Source organism: Dermacentor silvarum, chromosome 1 (genome assembly GCF_013339745.2).
Source record: "Dermacentor silvarum isolate Dsil-2018 chromosome 1, BIME_Dsil_1.4, whole genome shotgun sequence".
Lineage (NCBI taxonomy): Eukaryota > Metazoa > Arthropoda > Arachnida > Ixodida > Ixodidae > Dermacentor > Dermacentor silvarum.
This window is the reverse complement of record NC_051154.1, coordinates 167,758,113-167,780,898: the sequence shown is the minus strand read 5'-3', so window position 1 is coordinate 167,780,898 and position 22,786 is coordinate 167,758,113. Positions and strand designations below refer to the sequence as shown.

At 47.6% G+C, this 22,786-nt stretch overlaps 1 protein-coding gene across 1 annotated transcript in view; it reads left to right on the top strand.

Annotated features, from left to right (window-relative positions):
* Nucleotides 1-412: 412 nt before the first annotated feature.
* The window catches only part of LOC119434252 (uncharacterized), a 29,951-nt gene continuing 7,577 nt past the window's right edge, over nt 413-22,786 (top strand). Inside the window, exon 1 of the mRNA XM_037701499.2 lies at nt 413-680. The gene's annotated coding sequence lies outside the window, so the exon portion shown is untranslated. The remainder of the gene's footprint in view (nt 681-22,786) is intronic.

The window sequence follows — 22,786 nt, the reverse complement described above, 5'->3', positions numbered from 1 at the left end:
AGCAGGTCACGGTGATGGAAAATGCCGTGAAACGACGTCGAACTCGCCGCAAAACTTAGTTCAAGTCGTTCGCAAACCAAAACGAGACGGAAGAGCGACGGCGCCAGCATGCGCACCTCGCCAGTCGGTGGATGCTTCTATGGCGAAAATGGCGATGGAGCGCGATCGTAAACAAACGCAGCCAGCATCCGGCGGCGCGACGGCCCACGTGATGCCATTAGGCCAATACCGACGCGGCGTCGGCCTCGGACAGGGAGTGCGAAGAGGAGGCGGCATTCTTCAAAGCGTGTCGCTACTTTACGAAGTTTGAGGGGCTTTAATAGCTGCTGGTGTCGGCGACGCTGGGCAAAATAAATGGTAGCGTCGCAGCGCCATCTGACTAATGTGAGGCGCCTGAGCGGTTCGGTGTGTCATGTGCTTCATCAGTAGCGAGTTGCGTGGTTGCGTTGACGTTGGTGAACGCCTCTTTGTTTGGCTGTTACGCGCCCGTACGCCCGCTCTTCCCTTGTGTTCCTCGCTATGGCAAAATTGGACGGCGATGGACGTGGGTTTAGAATCGTTATTAGCCGGCGAAAAATTACCACTGCGGACGACATTTACACGGCCAAGACAACGCAACTAACCTCAAGTCTGCTTTGAGCGCATAAGTTCTCGTTCCGTACGCATCAAGGAGAGTACATGTAAGTAATTAACCTTTTACTTCCACTCGACCTCTTGCAGAACGCAGTGGTCATACCGTTTTTTTTTTTTTTTTTCGCTTTCGCATACACTTACAGTGAACAAATCACGCTTGTCGAAAAAAAAAAAAAAAAACTTGGCTTGTTTGCTTAGCCACTACATTATAGGTAGCTCACAGGCGGGCACGCGCACGAGTGAGCTTCGACATAATTTTTGTTTCATCGCGCAACGCAAGCTACAAAAAAAAAAAAAAAAAAAAAATACCAGCGCCGTTCAGTATCACGCTTTCAGTTTCTGTGCAGGAGTATTTCCTTACATTCTCCGCGGTGGGCCAGTGGCTAGGGCGTTCCGCTGCTGAGGTCGCGAGATCGCATCCAACTCACAGCGGTTTCATTCGCCTGCTTTTACTTTCTGTCTCCACGATGGGGGTGGAATGTAAAAAACAAAAGACGTTAGTGCAATTAGATTTACGCACATTGTAGGATCCAAGGTGTTATCACTGCCATCAGAAGCAACGACGATAACTCTTTCAAGCCATGTGTTTGAAAACTTCAAAAGCAATGTGCAATAATCTGCTGATCTACGTCAACACAGTTGCCGAAGCGACATAGTCGTAACGCAACTATTTTGTCGTTTCGAACAAGAATAGCCGTGCAGCGCCGTGTCATTTTAGAACATTTTGCACCTGACGTTAGCCACAACCTCCTCGGTCATCACTATATTGCGGATTTCTCAACGGCTATCCAGATGCATTTTGTTTCTGGGGAAAGAAATAATTTTAATTTTGGTACTGAGTACAGATAGAATCACACTTGTCTAGAGCAGTCGAGCGGCCGGCTGCGGGCTGCAACAGCGCCGCGTACCGGCAGTCGCTGGGTTCGAGATATGTTGGATGCAAGCGCCAAAAGCCTGCACGCGGCATATGCACTTGCGGCCTATCTGCGATGTAAGCCTGTAAATTTGATCATAAGAGATAAACAGTTATCTTACTTTCTTTTTTTTTTTTTTTTTTTTTTTGCTTGCTGTCGCTTGTGGAACGACCGCTGTCCGTGATAAGCGTGGATGTGCAACGGAATGCATGCTCTGGCTCTGAGAACTACACATGATTCAAGATAAAAAATGGCAATGATTCATCGGCGTCTCGGTGAATGGTGACGTCAACGCCAATTGGCACATTAAGTGATAGACGCAAACGACGACTGACGCGAAGTAAAACGCATTTATTGCGATGGCTCCACGGCTAACGAAGGAAGAGCGGCTAGCGATAGCAATAATGGGGCGTAAAATGACCCATAGAGCTATTTGTGATCTGACAGGACGCCCAATGGCAACTGTGACCAGAGTCTTAAAGGCGTACCGTGAAACAGGTCGCATCGAAGACGCTCCACGTGGTCGCCCTGAAAGGGCCACGTCGCCTGAGGAAGACCTACTGATTGTGGCCGCATCAGCAGCAGACCCCTTTCTAAACGCGAAGGAGATCAGGGATGAGCTCGGCTTGACAAGTGTCAGCCTTGCAACAATAAGACGGAGGCTCCACGAAGCTGGCATTCACAGCAGGGTTGCGTGCCAAAAGACTCTCCTAGAAGAATCCCACAGAAGGGATCGTCTTGAATTTGCCTCCACATGCGAGTCGTGGAATCCCGACAACTGGCGCGCCGTTGTCTTCACCGACGAAGCGTCTTTTTGCACCCGGTGGGACGTTCACAGAAGGGTCTGGCGGCCCGAAAGGTGTCGGTATGTTGGCGAAAATTTCAGTAGGCGCTTCTATCCTTGATGAGCTGTTTTTTTTTTGTGTGTGTGTGCGTGTGTGTGTTATGTCTACACGATCCAGCCGTGAAATTTTGGCTATCAGCAGTACGATATAAAGTAAACCTATAATAATTTGCTTGTATTTTTTACGTGCTCGAATGTGGTGCATTGCCATTTGCAGTTTCCCGTAGGCTTCTTATTCTTTCGCCTACGTTCAAGCGTTATGCATTTTATGCACCTTTATTAGCCGCCGACAAGGTGCTTTGTTCTCTGTTGATCAAATTACGTCCGGCCTATTCACATGGCATAAGCCGCAACCTGTATACGAAGTAGTGTGACTTGATTGCTTGGAATACAGCCAGACCAGCTCCTCACATTACAATGTGAAATCTTTAAAGGCGTTCACTTCGGGCTACAGATGTGAAAGCTACACAAGCAGCCAGTGCAGTGCAGCCCATAGCGCCACATTCAGTTCGTTTCATCAGTGTAAGCATAAAAGCCTCGTTTACTCTGCTCGCTGCCGACAGGGTTCGACTAATTTGTGTGTTCGTCACCGTGTTTCGTTAAAAAGGATTTTAACATTTGTGCTGCAGGTTCGATGATCGATACATTTGGAATGTCCGTTCCAGTGGCCGCACATCCGTCCATGTGTGGGGTGCGGTCAGCTACACAGGCCTCGGACCACTTCACCGTTTAACAGGCCGAATTACGTCCGATGACTACATGGACATCCTACAATATACATTGGTGCCCTACGTGCTTGATGGGCCATTTCCCGGTGGCCTTTTTTGGCTTCAGCAAGATGGGGCGTCGGTGCACACTGCCAGGCGCGTCAAAGAATTGCTTGATAACCTACGCGTCCCCACATTTGAATGGCCGGCGCGAAACCCGGACCTCAACATAATTGAGAATGTTTGGGGCCTAATGAAAAAAAGTTTGAGCAGAAGGACCGGGTTAACGACTGCTACAGCTGAAGAACTCTGGGCAGCTATTGAAGAGGAATGGGAGCGAATTCGTCAACTTCCTCATTACGTGGATTCGCTCTATGATTCCCTACCAAGGAGGATCGCCTCTGTGACCGAACGGCGAGGAGGACCGATTGATTATTGAGTGCATGCGTTAAAGTGGTGCACTCATACCTTTATTTTTGCTTCACCAGATTGAATGAACGTGTTATTCTACTTTTGGTTATTTTTTCTCATAAGGAATTCAATAAATCATGTGTGCCACACCCGCTTGAAACAACACCTCATATATGCCTGCTGAACTATTCATTTCATTCGTTGAAGTAGCATCCCGATACATTTTCAAGATAGCAAATTGATTACCGTCTTTAATAATGCTACGTTAGTAGAAATCTTCACCTGAGGGTGAACTTCGTCTTCCCCATTCAGCCCTCTGTAACACCAGGATGCTTTCAAGTTAGACATTCAGTATTTAGAAAAGAAAGTACTATCCTGCTGACTTTGCGGTATAGAAAATAATTTAGGATCAGGGCCTCCAGAAAATTGAAATTATTTAATTATAGAAAGTCTAGAACAATATCAAATTATGTGAAATGTTAAGCATCTCGCTGCACCATTACACATATCTTTGTTTTACAAAATGCGTATTTTAGAGCATCTCAAGAGGACGAATTTCACTTATACGATGAACAACCTATTTGAAATTGTTGCAAAGCGTAGTAGTATTATCGCAAAGTTATATTCCCAAATTGATGTTCTCAAAGCTCCGTAAGGCACAATATCATTCACTTTCTTTGTGTCCCCATACGCGATAATTTCTCAAAAAAAAAAAGAAAGAACAAAACATGGCTTGCATTATTGATGCCAGAGCTGGACTGTTCTTCCTTGTGCCTGCTACCCGGCGTCGTTCGATAAACACCCTTCCAAGATAAACAACTTCATGCCTTTAATGCGCGTCCCATAAAGTTAAGCTTCTCCTTACTGTTTCTGGCGTTTTACCATTTATTCTATATGTTGCGTTAAGCGTCTTCTCAAGTTGCTGTGCTTTTTCGTAAGCTATAAAGCAAAAATGAATGGCTTAAGCTTCAAAAAGATGCGAATCTATTAGGGGAATCGTGTTTCATGTTTTGCTCTGTTATCAGCTGCGGCGCCGGCTGCACGCGACGAAGCAGGCAGCGAACCCACCCACGTTCGTGAAAAAATGTACAGGCCGATAACAGAAATGGCCGCGAGAAGCCATGCCGCATGCAGGCTTTTGGCGCTTGCATCCAACATATCTCGAACCCAGCGACTGCCGGTACGCGGCGCTGTTGCAGCCCGCAGCCGGCCGCTCGACTGCTCTAGACAAGTGTGATTCTATCTGTACCTGTCTTGTAAAACGTAGGCTACGCGTATATAGCAGTTACATATTTTCTGTTAATACCTCTGTTACGGTGCAGTATACTTGGTAAAACATTTGTCGCAGTTTGACCTGAAAGGCGAAGCATCAATTGCGATAGCACATTTGTAGTGAGCTATACGGAGTAATGATAGTAGCTTTATCAGCTGTATAAACTTGGACATGCAGCAGCACCGGCAACATGCAGAACTGTTGTCGACGCCGTCGGCGTTTTGCCCGCGTTCGCACAAAATCCGTGCGGCGTTGGTGACTGTTGCCGGAGCCTCTGATATAAATAGGCACTTTGTGCCGCAGCTAAACGTTGCCTCCCCCCCCCCCCCCCCCCAATGGCCTTTCGCGCGTCGGAAGAAGGCGCGTTGGCTATACATTTATGGTGATTGTAAAGGAGGAAAGAGACGCCTACTTCTGCAGCCCTTAAGGGAGCACGGCGCAGAACGCGCGTTTGTTCTCCGCAATAGGTTCACTCCCCGTGAAAGCGCGCGTCCCTCGCGCCCTTTCACTCGCACATGCAGCGTTCGGCGCGCGGCGACGATTTCATCTCCACTGACGTCATACGGAACCTCACGGCGACGACGACGGCGACGACGACGGCAGAAATCTGCTTTGGAGTGTCCATATAATTGCTATCCCAATAAAAAAATGCTTCGAAAAATAAATAACGACATCCGACCTCGACGTTCAGCATACTTCACATGATGTTTTGCAGGACTTATATGCGACTTTCTAGCACTTGCGACTCGCAATTTATCACAAGAATTTATATTTGCATTACTTAAAAATGCCTGTTAACTATATTCCATCCTATTCCCTCAACGGACTTTTTTAGCAAATTTGCAAAAGTAATTAAAGGATTCTAGAGGATTCTTACTGCTGTTCTGAGGGTATTTTTTTCAAGAAGAATGACAATATTGCTCATCGCTTGGTCACAGCGTTGGGATAGTAAAATGCAGTAACACACACGCACACACACTAAAGGACGCGAGTTCTCGCTCTATACCTGGACCACTGTAATGCGTTCGCATTATCATGATCGGCTCCACCCACACCTGGTGGCGTTTATTCAAATGTTATGGTCATTAATCAAGGGTTACCGCAGGTCTCAATACTTGGGCCTTTATTGTTTTGGATCTACATTAATGATTTACCTGATTGCATTAACCTTTGTAAAGTTGTCCTTTACGCTGATGATACCACCATTTCCATGTCACATAAATCGTTACCAACGTTAATCACAAAGCCTAACAACTAATTGACCAAAGTTGTTCAATGGTGTCGTTTAAACAAGCTAATTTTACACCCACTTAAAACTCAGTTCATGATTTTTAAAGCATCTCAAAATGTTTTCCCTTATCTACCGCAAGTATCCATGGACCATCATTTAATCCGAGCGGCTGATTGTGTGTCTTTTCTTGGCATAAAATCAGACCTTAACTTGAAGTTTACTAATCATATTTCTTATGTTGAACAAAAAACAGCTTTTGGTATAAGAGTTCTCATTGAATCTCATCCACTTTGTTTCTGTTCACGCCTCATTGTCTTTATACTTTGCCTTCATACATAGTCACATCACATATGGCATTACTTCGTGGGGAAATACATATAACTGTCACCTTTCGTCCATACAGCACGTTCAGAACCAGGCCATTCGCATTATTACCAAAAGTTTTTTTTTTTATTCAAATGCTTCTCCGCTCCTTCAGGCTAACTTCATTTTTACCGTATCTGGCTTGTTTAAATTTCATTTACTTATCACTCTATTTAAATTACTTAACAAACAGCTCGCGTTTCAATTAATACACTCTATGCTGCTCACAAATACCAATAGCACAAGGTTTGCCCATAATCACAACTTTCTATTACCTAATTGTTACACGAACTGTGGCAAAATGGCATCCTACTTCTCGGCGATTAAATTATGGAATGACCCACCCTATGCACTAAAATCATCATCTTTGCATGCATTCAAATGTAAACTTAAAAATTTTATTTTGTATAACTAGTTGTCCTGTTTGATTTGCTTTGTATATAAAGTGTAATTCACTTATTAAATAGGTTTGTACAATTTAGATTGATAATGTGCTTATTTTTTATTTACATGTATGACTCCTTGCATAGAATCGAATGTATCCTTTTCCACTATTATGTTCACTATTTATTTACTTGTACGCGCAGATTGCATAATTTTATACTGCTGTATCAGTTAATCATTTTGTACCAATATTCTAGTTAACCGAGGGTCCCGCTACAGTCGTTTGACTTTGGGACCCTCACGTGTATATTACTAACATCCAACTTTGTATCTGCAATAAATAATTAACTGAAACTGAAACCTTTGATTGCAATGCCCCCCGGAATCGACCCGCTTTGAGTCGACGCCAACAACGAGGGCCTACGAGTGTCCTGTGCAATGCTATCGCATTAAAATAGAGAGTACAAGGAAACCTGCAAGTAGACAACAAGAATAAGCTGGTTACAAATTCCAAACAGGCCGTAGTTGCGCATCGCACGTGCACAAACCAGAGCAGGGGCCGCGGGGAGAAGAATAAAGCTCGCTGAACAGATGCGCGTACGAAACGCCAACAGTCGTTGCAGGGGTGCGAGATTTTAGACGCGCGTCGCGATGGAGCAAACAGACTGCTCGGAGCTTAGAAGCAGCGTGTGCTGCACATGCACGCACGCGTGTACTATTTGACAGCGCGGAGGGGAAGCCATGCTGCCGCATACGGCAGCCAGTGTGGGATATCACAGTAGCCCGTCGCACAAATAAGCACGCGCGGAAGAGGAAGGATGATGCGTCGATTGAACATGCGGCATGTGTATGTATACGCACGTGCGAGGAGTGTTTACAGAAAAAAAGTTCGTCGGCCCTTCCACTCCGTGAAGATGGTTAACCAACACAGCTGAAACGTGCGGCCCCGGTGTTCATCACTGGGTTAATCCTGAGGGTTCGTGAAAGGATTTCTCAATTATGAGGACACACACACGTTCGGCTGCGACGGAGAGAACAACGTCACTGACGGTATGCCCACAGTAAAAACATATTTAAACATTTATGAATCTTCTTTGAGACGATCACAACTTGTATTTATCAGGGAAGTGAGGGCATTTTTCGATGAGCATTGGTCTCGCCTACTAGACCTCAGGTTTTGTTTGTACAAGCTGAGCTCGATCTATTAAACTTTAATATGCACGAGATCTTTTGCCCAGACAAGCCCTTGCTTAATATAAAGATTGAGTTTGACGATATATTTCCATCGAACGCCAAACTTCTGCGCACTACATACTTAAATGGCATACTACAAGATCATTTAACGCAATTAGGAATAGATCATGTGATCGCGACTGATGCGTCAATGAAGAGAAAGCGGGTGTGGGTATTTTCTCCGAGTCACTATCCTGGTCATATGCGTTACGCCTTCCTGATTTCACACCCATATTTCTGGCTGAACTATCAGCCGTTATATTAACTCTTCGAAAACTTCCTTCAAATTATTCAGCAGTGGTTATAGTGACTGATTCATTGTCAGTATGCACATCACTCATTTCATCTTCAGACACTACAGTAGCCAATACATTTAAATCATTAACCCCTCCAAACTTAAGTCTGGTACGATCGGTATGGGTTCCAGGACATCGTGGTATATTCTTAAATGAGATGGCTGACACAGTTGCGCGGATATCTCTTGATGGACAGGTTATGTCTGTTATGCCTTGTTCGGTTTATGTCACTGCGGCTAGGTTTAGAAAATTTTCTCTTTTCCAAGATACTATAAAACTGAAAATCCAAACTTCGGAATTTAATTATTTGTCCTTTTCGTGGGACAATGGTGTCCCACACGTAAATTAGAAAGCTCCCTAACAAAATTACGCTGCCGCATCGAACCATTAAACTGTTATCTATGCAGGTCCGGTCTGGCTGTGTCCTACCTGTCAGGAACCCGAAAACATTGACCACTAGCTTTCTATTAGCATGCTGTCGATTTAGAAATCAGAGAAAGAAATTTGAATTTTGATTCCGAAAATTGGGTATCTCTTAAAATATCCTCTCCTTCGGGGCTTCTCCATTGGTGATTAGCCACAAGAACATCTGCGTGGCCATTTGCGACTATCTCTGTGACATAAAAAGGCTACCATGTTAATTCTTGAAGTCAATGATTGCATTGCTCATTAAGTCGCTGATTGTGTGTTCGAAATTATTCCAATACCACAAAAATAGCTCTTCGTATATAATAAGAATGAGTTTTATTTCCGTATCTGTCAGGTAAATCTATTTTCTAATTATCATAAACGTTATACTTCACCCTGATTTACTTTTTCGTTTAGGTTTATCTCTATCCCCCTTCCCTATAACCTTTAACCGCCGGCTTCTTGGCCAATCCCCCGTACTGGGTACGCGCCACACGTGAGGAACAAGCAAGAAAGCAAGTAGTCCGCCGTTGTCGGTTGCATTCGATGTCTCGAGTTTGCTCGGCGACGTGGTTAGCAGCATTCGCCCGCCATTGCCGCTTGCGATTTTTCGAAAATAAATTGCTTCAAAATTAAATCTGTTCATTACGTAAGCCAATGAATGGCTCATACCCCCGTAAACGTGGCCCCCACACTACGACGACAGTAGAGAAGTGAAATTCTATTCTGGAATGATCAGCGGCGACGGAGCCAGCCGTGGAAGAAGACGACTACGAACCGGGAGCAGTGGCACCAGCGCGTGCCGAGCACAAGCACGAACGCAACCCGAGGGCGCCAACGAGCCAGCTGCGGAAGAAGACGACGATGCTCGAGCCAATGCTGGTGATGATAGCTTTCTGTACACAGGCGATTTTGACTAGCCATATACGATTTCGCCTAGACATATAAAGCTTCGTTTAAAAACAAGTTAAGGACTGCGCGATCCCTGAAGAAACGCTATCACCCAGCCAGGCTTCTAACATGGCTAAGTGCAGGGAGAGTTCGTATATAATCAACTAGCACGAAAACCGGCGAAATAGACGCATACACAAGGTAAAAGGAGTGTACAGGACGAATGCAGGCGTTCCCTGGCTTTCGTGTTAGCCTCCAGCATACAGCGTCGGTCGGACAGTTTGCGGCGCGGTAGGCATCTTGGTCAGCGGTTTTAGCCCGTGCGGCCGTGTATACGTTGTAGCATGACGTAACCCTCAAGCAAAGCGCCTGATACGCAAGTGCGCCTATATTGACGACCTGGTGCAATAGTCCGAGGGTGATAAAATCGTCGCCGCACGCCGCATATGGTGTATGTTCGAGTGAAAGCGTGCAAGGGTGACCCGGCGATCACGGCTCAATCTCGCGCGCGCGAGAAGGGGAAGCGGGAAAGAAGCGCTACGTCTTCCAGTCGCCAGCAACGCTCCGGAGGAAGCGTAGGGGAGGCGTTCTACTGCGGCCGGCCGGGAGTAGTTTCCGCGGTCATCGAGTGCGATGCGTTCATGTTTGGTATCTGCGTGCATGACACCATGCTTGGTCATTAGTCATTATGCTTATGTTTACAAGTTTACACGGCCGATAAAACTATTATCCTTCCTTCGTATAGCTATCCACTAATTTGCTATCGCAATCGATGCGTCGCCTTTCGGGCGAAACTGCGCCTTTTTTATTTATAATTTTTCTCCCGTGACCTTCTCCAAGCGAATCAGTTCAGTTTATTATACGTTCATAATACAATCTGTCAGACACAAATAATATACAGACAACGGTCCCAAAGTCAGAGACAGAAATTAAAAATAATGTTCTAAAGCAGCTAAATAAAGAAGAGAATTAATACAAATAAACAACGACAAAATTATCTGTGGGAACATAAATGGACAAATTGTACAAAACAAAACCACACTGTAAATAATACAATACCCGAAATATAACGGGCAAAGTCGCATCCAAATCAACGCAACGTCATATGCTGTAGATGCGCCTCACGTTCTCCTGAACCACGGTGATCACGTCATCAGGCGAGCTGCGACGTGAATCACCATTCCCGGGTGCCAGCCAGCAGGTGGGACTCTTCGATTCCCTCTTGGGCAGGAAGAATGGATCGTCCTCCTCGAGCAGCAGTCGATCCAACGGATTTGCGCGGCCTCGACCAGCAGTTCGACTCCCAAGAAACCCAGAAACGGCGTGATAACCAGGCAGAGCCGCGGGGAAGTATCCAGCCAGCACTTCGCCTAGTTCGAGTGGCCTGTAAAGAAGTGCTGGTGCACGGCGCGGTCAGCCGGAACCATCTCCTTGAGAATGCGTATCTTCGACTGCTGTCGCGTCCCGGGAGTGAATCACCAGAGGCAGGCGCCGACGTGTGGCCACTGCGAGCTGCCTGCGAAGCATTGTCTGCTGCAGCTTCTTCGGCTTGACCTGGTCGGGCTCCCCGTCGTCTCCGGACCGGTTGGAGTAGTCGAGCCCGAGCTCGTCCTGGACTATCATGCTGTGGTGGACCAGAGCGCGAACAAGATGCTGCTCCGCCTCGTCGGTGTAATCGAGGGCCCTGCGAGGGTGGCACCCCAAGGCGTCCCACACACGTTCATCCGATGGCAGCCTCTTCCAGGTGTGGCGCTGCTCGAACGTTGCTGGCTCGCAAACGTTGGCCACGCACCCTTCGTGGGAGTAAGGGAAGGCATCGCAGCAAGTGAGACGGAAGTGGGTGAACGACTTGTGGCCAGTCTGGGTGAATATGTAGTAGACCACGTGGCAAGCCGTATAGACCAGGCCCGCCTCCAAGGCGACCGTGTATGGCCATTCCCTGACACCCAGGGTTCGAACCATGTGCTGTGAATCTGGCGGAGCCATTTCCTTAGAAACCTGTGACGATGAAGAATGCACCGGTTTTTAGCGAAAAAGGCGCTGCTGGTTTGCAAGAAACTGCGACAAGACAGCGAGAAACGAACGCGACTTCTGCGTCATAGAATCTGATTATGATGATGATGCCAGACATGGCACATAACCACAACGAAGGATTGGCCAAGAAGTGGGCGGTAGCACAATAAAAAAAAAATGAGTCACTTTAGCATACGCCAAAGAGGGTGAAGGTGAAAGCCTGCGCGCTTAAGAAACATTCCTTAAGTTACTTGACATTCTCATTCGAATGCGCTGTTACTTATTACTTTTTTCCGACAAAAGGTAACGGGTTCGAGTACCGTAATTGACGCTACCTTAATTAAGTGTACCTTAATTACCCTCGCCCGAATTACCACAAAGGTCGTGCTTTCGATTACCACCACAGGTCGAGGGTGCTGCGTCCACCAAAGGCCGTGGGTTCAAGTGCCTGAATTAACTATTAATCAACTGTGTCTTAATTAACTCCGCTTCGAATCCCATCGAAGGTCGTGGGTTCGAGTGCCTGAATTAATTCTATCTTAACGCGATGACGACGGTGACCCGTGCAGTATCAAAATTGTTGCGTTAGCGTTTGCATATAGGTAAGACACGATGCCGGTCGGTGTAGTAAATTACTACACCGAGTCGTCATCGTGTACGATTTCACTTCGACGACACGGTTTTCGCTCAAGGACGTTAAGGTCAACTGAACGACGAGACATATAAGGCTTTCGCCTTAATAAAATCAAGCTTGCCGATTCTACCCTGAATAGATCAAGAAATAACACATGAACGATAAACAAGGGCCGTAAAAACCTACATTAGATCTAAAAATTACATCACTGCCTTACGGCCTTACCAATCAGGGAACATGCCGAAAGTCTGTACATGTGCGCCCTACATTACCCTACATGTAGGATCTCATACTGAAGCAATTAGTGGGATTATACAATCTGAAAAATAATGCAAAATACTCTGTCGACATACATCGTCGTCATCATCCTATTTTCTTTCTTCACTCACATCCCTACACTCCGTCATTTCAGCACTTCAACGACCAAGTGGAAGGGAAAGAAAATACAGACACTACACCACGCCCCAATGAGAACATACACGTGCACTCAACCGCCCTCAAATGAGAACTACCTAAACATAAAAACATAAGAACGCGCTTACATGGCCAAACACTCAGAGCACACACGCGCCGTTCGATACCCTTTCTTTTTACAGTGACTGCGGTGCCACTCTGTTTGTGAACATTCTGCTCCTCGCGCTTGTCTTAATTATAGCTCGCACGTTTCCGCAAATGAGGTGGACAGGTTGGAGGTCGGTGAACGTGCCTTCACGAGATAGCTTCACGAAGCCATCACCACCTTTTGCTTTCCACACGCGCATGTGCTACATGCACTCATTCTCTTCTATCTATTTATCTTCTACCGACCTCACTTCCTCACTACCCCGTTTCAAGTCAAAGAATATCCTTCTGCAGTGCGTGAAGTTGTCGCGGCCATCACATGTGCACAACTTACCAGACCACTTAATGTTGGGCAGATATACCGCTTGTAGCGCATTCGGAGCTGCGAACAATGCTCACAGACACTGTGCTTGCGGGCTTGTCCCGCACCATACTTCACAGCTGCAGGCATGTTCCTGCGCTGGCATTACGCAAGCTTACAGGGTTTTGCATTTACTTTCAAGCATTTCGGCATGTGCGCATACCTGCCACACATGCGCTTGGTGGCGTTGCTCTCGCTCGGCGGCTCGCGCTCCAGTGGCTCAACGTCATTGCGAGGCGATGAATGACCTTGCCAGAAATGGCGTAGTAGAGCTTTCGCTCTAAAACGAAGCAAAATCTAAAAGATCGCAGCTCTAACCTGCAGACAAGCCTTCAAGTAAACATGTTCAGACTATACCACTTGAAAAGGCCATTAAGACAAGCAACGCGTTCCGAACACTGGCACTACATCTCGCTTCACAGGAATCTGCGCCCGATGGTCACGAAGCCTTGGCTCTGCTGTACGGAACTACTGAAGCAGTATAGTCGGCTTTGGCACGAGAGGAATATGCGTGCGACTGTGGCCTAGTGGTTAGAATATTGGGCTGATGTGCCCGAAGGCAGCGATTCCATTCCACTGTCGGTCATACATTTCCTTTAAAGAAGTGCGAAGTGTAGCGAGACAGGAAAGTACTGAGTGAAAGAATGCTTCGCAATAAAAGAAGCCGTCGCCACTCTCACCATATGTAGGCTCACGGGCATCCAACGGGCAGATCTGGCGTGGTTAGTGCTGGCTCTGGCTGGTGGAGACGTCGAGGGCGTGAGGTGGCGGGTGGCGAAGACGGGGGCGGCGACGATTCGTGCAAGGTTGTGGGTCAGGGTTCGCTGGCGGTTGACACAGGCACCAAGCGCGAGCTGTCACGAGGAAAGAGCGCGAGAAACTGGCACGTGACGCACTCGCCAAACGTCCCAAAGAGCTAGTCGGCTTTGGCACGAGAAATATAGTATGCATGCAATCATGGCCTAGTGGTTAGAACATTGGGCTGATGTGCTAGAAGCTTCCAACAGCCAACTCTTCCTTTATCGAACTTCCAATCCCGGAACTGACAAATGTTTCCATTTGCCACTCCAAAACTGTAACTCTCCTAAAGAGCACGCTTGGACGGCTTGGCTTACTTATTTAAGAGCAATCTAAGTGCTAGCACAGACTTCCCAGTGTCGCAAGAACACCGTTCACGTTCTCTTAGATCTCACACGACGTCATGGTCACGAGATACACGAAGTGAATCTTGGTCTAGCTCTAGTTGTTCTCCGTCTTGGCTGAGCTAGTCTTCAAACAAATCTAGAAATTCCTCGATTGTAACACCGAGGTTCTTGCTTATAGACGTTTTCGCTGTTTACAAACATGCGCCCTGGACGGCTTCCGGTTTGGCTGAATGACGTAGTCCGCTAACTATAACGAGCAAGAAAGGCAGTGGGGGTGATATAGATTAGCATGAGTACGCTTTGTGATCCGGCACAGTAGACTACGGCCCGTAACCGGAAGTTTCTTGGGAGCGCCCTATTGCTGGTGTTATCGCGCGAGCGAAATTGTCTATAGACTATCCTCCTGGTGCATTCCTCACCAACGACACATGGACAAGGTGGGGCTCCAAGATGTAAGCAGAGCTTAGTCATATCGTCAGCTCCAGTGTATTGATTGTTTAGCGGAAGCTTGACACGCTTGCCGATGTGCAGTGCGTCGAAGAATGGACACAGGACACAGCCAAGGGCTTCACAGTACAACACACTGAAGTGAACCTACAATAAGCAAAAGAAAAAACCAAGAAATGCTCATAAACAAAGCGCCACAATCCAACAACTTCGTCTCTGCTGAAATAAAATTTTCGGAGATTCTATGTGACCTACGAGTGAGAAAAAATTAGGCAGATCACACGTACTCTGGGAACCGATGTTATGCGAAGCTTTTTGCTGGTAGCTCGCTAAGCAGCAGTGTTTAGGATTACGCGCAAAGCATTACCAAGTTGACCAACGTGTTTGTGTCAGACAAACAACTATGTGTCTGACGCAAGAGTGTGATGACAGCAGCAAGACGGCGGTGACAATGATCGCCTGACGCCCACGGCATGTTTTCTACTGCGGCCGTTCAGCGCGAGCTTACGGCATGCCGACTGTTGGGTTATACAAAAGCACTGGACGAGGGCGTAAGCGAGAGAAACAGATTGTTACGTCGTCAGCGACTACGGCCTATATATTCTTGAAGCGCGAGCTGTCACGAGTAAAGAGCGCGATAACCAAAGTGCTATACTCTGTTTCAGTAGTTCCATGCAGAACTGTGGAAGGTACATGCTTCTTCGACCAATATGGAGCGCGAACACATCTTAAATGTGTCCTTCCGTTATACCTGTCGTCTGCTAGTGGCGAGCGCTGCAGCGCGGAAGCATCTCCGAAGACTGTTCCCCTTACCAATCTCTCTCGACGTAGTGCAACGCTACGTTAGTCGTATTTGGCGACTCAACGCGTCCAAGTGAAATTATTCGCCTTTATTAATATTTTGTAAGTTACGGAAGCAGTGTTCTCGCTTTTCGTGCAGAATCACAGTGCGCATATCTGCCACATATGTGGTCGGCGGCTCGTTGCTCGCGGTCGATCGGCGGCTCGCGCTCGGCGGCTCGCGCTCGTTGCTCGCGGTCGATCGGCGGCTCGCGCTCGGCGGCTCGCGGTCGATCGGCGGCTCGCGCTCGGCGGTTCTAAAACGAAGCAAAATCACCTAAAAGCTCGCGCTCCGGTGGCTCTAAAACGAAGCAAAATCACCTAAAAGATCACAGCTCTAACATGCAAAGAAGCCTTCAAGTAAACATGTTCCGACTATACCACTTGTTAAGGCCATTAAGACAAGCAACGCGTTCCAAACACTGGGACTACATCTCGCTTCACAGGAATCTGCGCTCGATGGTCACGAAGCCTTGGCTCTGCTGTACGGAACTACTGAAACAGTATAGTCGGCTTTGGCACGAAAGGAGTATGCGTGCGACTGTGGCCTAGTGGTTAGAATATTGGGCTGATGTGCTCGAAGGCAGCGATTCCATTCCACTGTCGGCCATGCATTTCTTTTAAAGAAGTTAGAAGTATGGCGAGACAGGAAAGGACTGCGTGAAAGAATGCTTCGCAATAAAAGGAGCCGTCGGCACTCTCACCATATGTAGGCTCACGGGCATCAAACTGGCAGATGTGGCGTGGTTAGTGCTGGCTCTGGCTGGTGGAGACGTCGAGGGCGTGACGTGGCAGGTGGCAAAGACGGGGGCGGCGACGACGCGTGCAAGGTCGCGGGTCAGGGTTCGCTGGCGGTTGACGCAGGCACCCATATATGCCCGGGCCTCGCTCTCCGTTGTCCTCGGCCGCACAGTCGCCCTCGATCCCGCCTGCTCGTTCCTGGTAATCTCGGAATGCCAGGTGGCCTCCGACCTCGCTCCTGCCGCCGGCTTCGGATCGTTTGGGGTGTCCAGGAATGCCAGCCACGTCCGATGTCGTTCGCTGATGGCCGCCGTCTCTCTTCTGATCCGCTTGTCCCTCCACCGCACCATTTTGGGCACACGCTCCGCACACGTGGTCCAATCGCAGCACACCACATATTCCGAACACCACGATGCCACCGCTCATTCGACCATGTCGCGCGTGCACGTTACCCAATCGCGATAGACCACGACGCCACACTTCGTCGTCGTCGTTCTCTTTTTTTAAGCGAAGCTTTATATAGGCTCAGTTGGGTCGGGCCGGTGTACGCGGCATCATCATCAGCATTGGCTCAAGCGTCGTCGTCTTCTTCCGCAGCTGGCTGGTTGGCGCCCCTCGGGTTGCGTTCGTGCTCGGCACGCGCTCGGCACGCGCTCATGCCACGCTCCCACGTTCATTGTCGTCGTCGTCTTCTGCCGTTGCCACTCATCATTCCAGCGTTCACTTTTCTTCTGTCGCCGTAATGGGGAGGCCGCGTTTACGGGGGTATGATCCCCTGCTTAAGGGGGGTTTGAGACATTCATTCTCTTACGTGATGGACAGATTTAATTTTGAAGCAATTTAATTTTGAAGAATTGCAAGCGGCAATGGTGGGCGAATGCTGCTAACCACGCCACCGGGCAAACTCGAGACATCGAACGCAAGTGACAACAGCGACGAGCAGAGAATCGTAAAACGTAGCGCAAGGAAAACTTGCACGAAAAGGAAGGAAAAGTAGAAGGAAAGGGAAGGACATGTAGTACGGAAGGGAAAGAAAAGAAGTACGAAAAGGGAAGGAAGAGTAGTAGGAAAGGGAATGAAAAGTAGTAGGTCAGGTACACACACGACAACATTTTATCTTACCGCTATTTTCTCCACAGGGGAAGAAGAACGTCAACTTTATTATCAAATCGATAAGATTTGAGTCCGGCGTATTTCTAGTGGGTCTGGGCACCCGCCACGGACGCGGTTCTGAGACCTTGTCTCGAAGCGGCTTCCTCGGCTCGCTGGACGGCCCAGAGCTGTACTGTCAGGTTCGAGCTGAGCAGTGAGGTCTTCCAACGCGAGCGGAGGCTGGCGGTGGAAGAGACGGAGGTGTCGGCACTGCCCGAATTGTTTATGTCCTGACATTCCCATAACATGTGATGGCAACCTCGCCACAGGATGTGCATCTGTTTGTAGTGTACATGTCTGGATACATGGCGTGCATCAGTCTTGGGTTTATGTAAGAATCAGTTTGTAATTGCCTGTAGTGTACTGCTTGCGCCCTGTCTAACCTAGCGTGAGGGAATGGGTATACGCGTCTCTGTAACTGGTAGTGTGTCGTGATGTCGTGGAACCTGGTCAAACGATCCTCCCACGCCCAGACGTTTGCAGTACCCCGCGGGGGCTCTTCCTCCGATGATGCTCGGTGAGTGAGGCCTCGAGCAACGCGGTGAGCCGCTTCGTTGGGAGTGCTCTGTCCAGTGTGTGCCGGGATCCATAGCAAGTGCCTTCGGTTATCGACGTCGGCCTCTCCCTGGTGTATGGGATGTCGCTTGAGTATGTGATACGCCTCTTGCGATATGCGCCCGTTTGCAAAATTGGGAATTGCCGTTTGCGAATCGCAGATCACGTCCACGCTCCACAGGGGAAGGGCTGGTGATTTTTTTTTTCTTGGCTCCCGTCTAAAAATTGTGGGGTTTTACTTGCCAAAACCAGTTCTTATTATGAGGCACGCCGTAGTGAGGGACTGGAAATTTGGACCACCTGGGGTTCTTTAACGTGCACCTAAGTCTAAGTACACGGGTGTTTTCGCATTTCGCCCCCATCGAAACGCGGCCACCGTGGCCGGGATTCGATCCCGCGACCTCGTGCTCAGCAGTCCAACACCATAGCCACTGAGCAACCACGGCGTCTCTACACTGAGTTGTTTTAGCACTTCTTTTTCTTCACCCAGCACAGCCTCTTTAATTGCCCACGTCCTGGTTTCATGCCTAAAGCCAACTACTAACGTTAATTACCAACTAGTCGCATCATATACAACCTGCAAAGTAATTCCTTCTTCGACGCGGTGACATACCTACATAACAAAATTACGCACATTGGGACCTAAAGTCAGGTCGTCAAACGAAATTCAGACAATTGGTGTTTATTCTCCTGCGCAAATGTGAGACCGGCGCCGCACCCACGCAGGGCGCTAGAGCAGCGTCTATAATTCACTTCGCTACCGAGCGCAATGTTTGCCCTCTTAACTGCAAACACCCCCTTGTGGCGCATGCTAGAAAAGCTGTTAGGCTCCAAATCAGCGCGAGTCACAACGCCCCCTTTTCTCGCGCCAGTGCATACATCACATCTGCAACGGTACTGTTGACCTCACGCTCGTATCATTCCGTCTAACGGCTATGTGGATCTACCAAGAAGTGTGTAGGGCAATTCATCCAGATAGATACTGTCACTATCGCGGGCGGAAGCACAAGTTGCTCGTTGGTAATACGACGGGCAAACCCTTCGACCTAGTTTTCGCTTCACTGTGGAATGTACCATTTTACATTGCGCTCCATCCGGACCCCATTCCTTTTCTTAGCCACAAAAAAAAAAAAAAAAAAAGAATGCTATCAGAGGGAATTCCTTCTGTGGTCTGGCTCAAACGTTGTAAAGTGACCAGCAGAAGAAAATTAGGCTAGTTCCATGCTTTTGAAATTTCATGAAACAGCGTAGCTCTGCAAGCGTGGGTGTATACATGGCGGTGGTCATTACGCTTGCCTTCGGACCGCGGGTACCCGGGTTCGAATCCCGTCTCGCCCAGAAAGTTTATATTGTCTTCTTTCTTTCTCGCTCATTTTCTCTTTCTCTAGCCCATAGCAAGTTGTGTTACAATCGTCGGTACAATCCAACCATACGTTTCCCATAAATGCATGTTCTGCAAGCGTGGGTGTATACATCGCAGTGGTCATTACGCTTGCCTTCGGACCATGGGTACCCGAGTTCGAATTGCGTCTCGCCCAGAAAGTTTATATGTCTTCTGTGTGTGTGTCGCTCATTTTCTATTTCTCTCGCCCATAGCAAGTTGTGTTACAATCGTCGGTACAATGCAACCATATGGTTTCAAGTTTATTCATCAACGATGTCAGTTTTACAGAGAAGTGCATACATAATTAGTACATAGTTCCCATAAATGCATGTTCTGCAAGCGTGGGTGTATATCGCAGTGGTCATTACGCTCGCCTTCGGACCGTGGGTACCCGGGAAGTACTCGCCAAGGAAGTTAATTTCGTTTTATTTATTTCTCTCGCCCTTTGTCTGTCTCTCTTTCTTCCTCTCTCTGCACCTCCTATGCTCTGATTTCACTCTCTCCCAACTCGGCGATGCTGCGCACGACAACGAGACCAACCTAGCGAGGCTTTAACAGCTCTGCTGTAAAACGTATGCGGCTCAGGCAAATGGTGCTCGCCAACTATCCAGCTAAAGTCGAGGTTTGAAAAAGAGAATAAAATTTGATGCCGAGAAAATGACGTTGCTAGCCGGCACTTCTAATAAGGCACGTAATCTTATTTTAAAAAGAACATCAATTCGCGATGGACGTAGACATCATTTTGAGCATAATGGCTCAAAAGAAGATGCTACGTGATACTAAAGCACGTTGCGGACCCGCAAAGGACGGTACCGCCATAAATGGTAGCAGAATTAAGCAACGGGGGGAAAAAAGTGCATTCTGGCACGCCATTTCCGCTTAGTTCCCCACCCAACCCCTTCCCTAAACTACGGCGTTTAGTGACTTGGGGTCGTCTTTTTCTCCATCGGCGTTGTCACAAAACCATACATCAACTTGTAGAGAGAATTTCTTCGTTATTGTTTTTTATGTACGTTGTTGCAAGCTACTCCTGTATATCATCGCCGGGACTGTGTTTCCGTAGCAGCATTGCGTGAATCATCTCTGCGAATCAAGCGGCCCTTGCGGTCGAGCAGTTTTTGAACCGTGGCGTCATTGGCGTCGCTCGGATGCGCTTATCTCCTCGCTAACGACAGTTGCTGCCCATACGTTAAACCAGGTAGAGCTGCACGGGCATAAATAACGGAGGCGCCTCAATGATCGAGCATATCAGTGTTCATCTCTTCTAATAAAAAAAGGAAATAAAAAAAGGAACGTTCGAATAAGTCTAAATGAAACCCACAGCTTCCACACAATTTTCGTAAAGCACTGAAAAAGGCCGAAGATAAGCGCTCGAAATCGACCTTCATAAGCGTCAAAAACGCTTTCCTAATTTAGTGGAAAGCAGTAAACATCAATTTTGCGCACTGTTAGCACCTAAACGCGGAAGTGATGCCTTCAGGTTTAGATATATATATGCACGTGCCAGCGGTTTTAAAGCGAAGCTTTGTACCTCTACCAGCCAAGGGTTCTGTCGTGTCCGTCGTTGTAACCAAAAAAGGATCCCGACGAACCGCTAACAATTGCAGGTATAGCAGTATAGCTTACTTGAATTCAGGCATTCAGCGTACAACTAAGCACTCGTTTTCGCAAGAAAAACCACAAAAACAAGCTTCAAATTGATGAGCCAACATTATGGATGATAAGGGCTGCGGGCAAACAACGGAAACAGGCTCGGCGCGGTCCGTAAGATTAGATTGCAGCTGTTGCAAAGCTTATGCAGCTGCTTGAAAGAGGGTTGACGTCATTCGAAACCCTTCCAGCCTAGTAACTGCTTCGGTTCATTTTCTAGACTACCCCACTATGGGATAGTCTAGTAGTGTATATCACACCGATCATAAAGCAGTAGTGAACATTATTGTGAAGTAAATAATAATAAAGGCCGTGGTTAAAGTTACGTTTTGGTGTGTGAAATATCAAGTGCGCCGCAGTCACCGTGAGGGTGGCGTAAAAAGCTTCGCTTTCCAACCACATTCACAGGGTGGATTGGCGGGAGAGAGAGAGAGAGAGAGAAACGTTTATTATTGAAACAGTGTCCCGAGCGAGGCCCGGCATCACCCTGAGGTGGGAAGGTTCCTTAGTCCAGGAACCCTCTGGCTTCGGCTGCCCTCTTGGCCCTGGCGACGAGTTGTCGTTGGTCTTCCAGGTCCCCGAGGGCGAGCTTGGCCTCCCACGTTTCAAACAGGTGGTCTTCGTTTGCTTGTGGTGCTCAGTTAGCGTCCATTTCCGGCTGCATTTCGCTGTCTTCATGCCACGGGCATTCCAAGAGCAAGTGTGCCAGGGTGTCGGGAACGTTGCAGAGTGGATTGGCGGGCAATTTTTTTTTAATGCGTAAGCTTTCTAGGGCTACTTCCCTCGGAAATCTTTTCGTCCGTCTGTCTGTCTGTAACGCGTGACATGATGGCTTCATAGGTATACATGAGGTCCTATGGGGGTATATATGAGAATGACTTATGACTACGTACGACTACTAAAATTTGATTCAGTAATTAACGTTAACAAAATACTAAGATTAATTACGATAACACTATACTTAAGCGTAACGACAATTGAGGGTAATTAATAATGAGGCTAATTAAATTTTAAATTAATTAGCTTATCAAGAGTAATTAAGCTTAACACAAGCCTAAATAAGCAAACGTCAACACGGTGAGATTAGTTAATCCTAAATAAGTAAACGTCATCATACGACTAAGTATGTCTAATTAATTCATTTATTCATTAGCCAAACGTCGCCCTCATACGGCCAGACGCACTCGGACACGTCAGGGACGTGACGTATGTGTGTAAGATGAGCGACTGCAAAGAATGCTTACGAACTATCTGAGAAGTCCCACTAGGGAGTTCCTACAGTAATTTTTACCCCCCAATTTACACCGGAAGAAATGTAATGGAGTAAATCAGTTCCAATAAACGAACAGAGATATGCTTTGTTCCGGTATAAAACATATCGAAACTCGAGAGGGATCGTGCAGCAAGAATTATTGGCGGCAGCTGTTCGTTCAGGTATCGTTCGTGCACTTTGGAAGAGTATATGTACTTTGGTGCACGTATGTTCGTGCAGGTATCGGCCCAAGCAGACGCTCAGGAATGCCATTTAATTTTTTGGTTGACGCCGGGCGGTAGCGGTCGATGGCGCCGCACTGCGTCCACACATCCAGCACGCCTGATGCCAGCACTGTATACCGTGCTATTTGTAAAAATGTTTAGGAATTAAGGGATTAGAGACAGAGGCAGGATTGAGGGGTCGAGTGCGATTATCGCACAATTGCACATTGTAGCTCCAT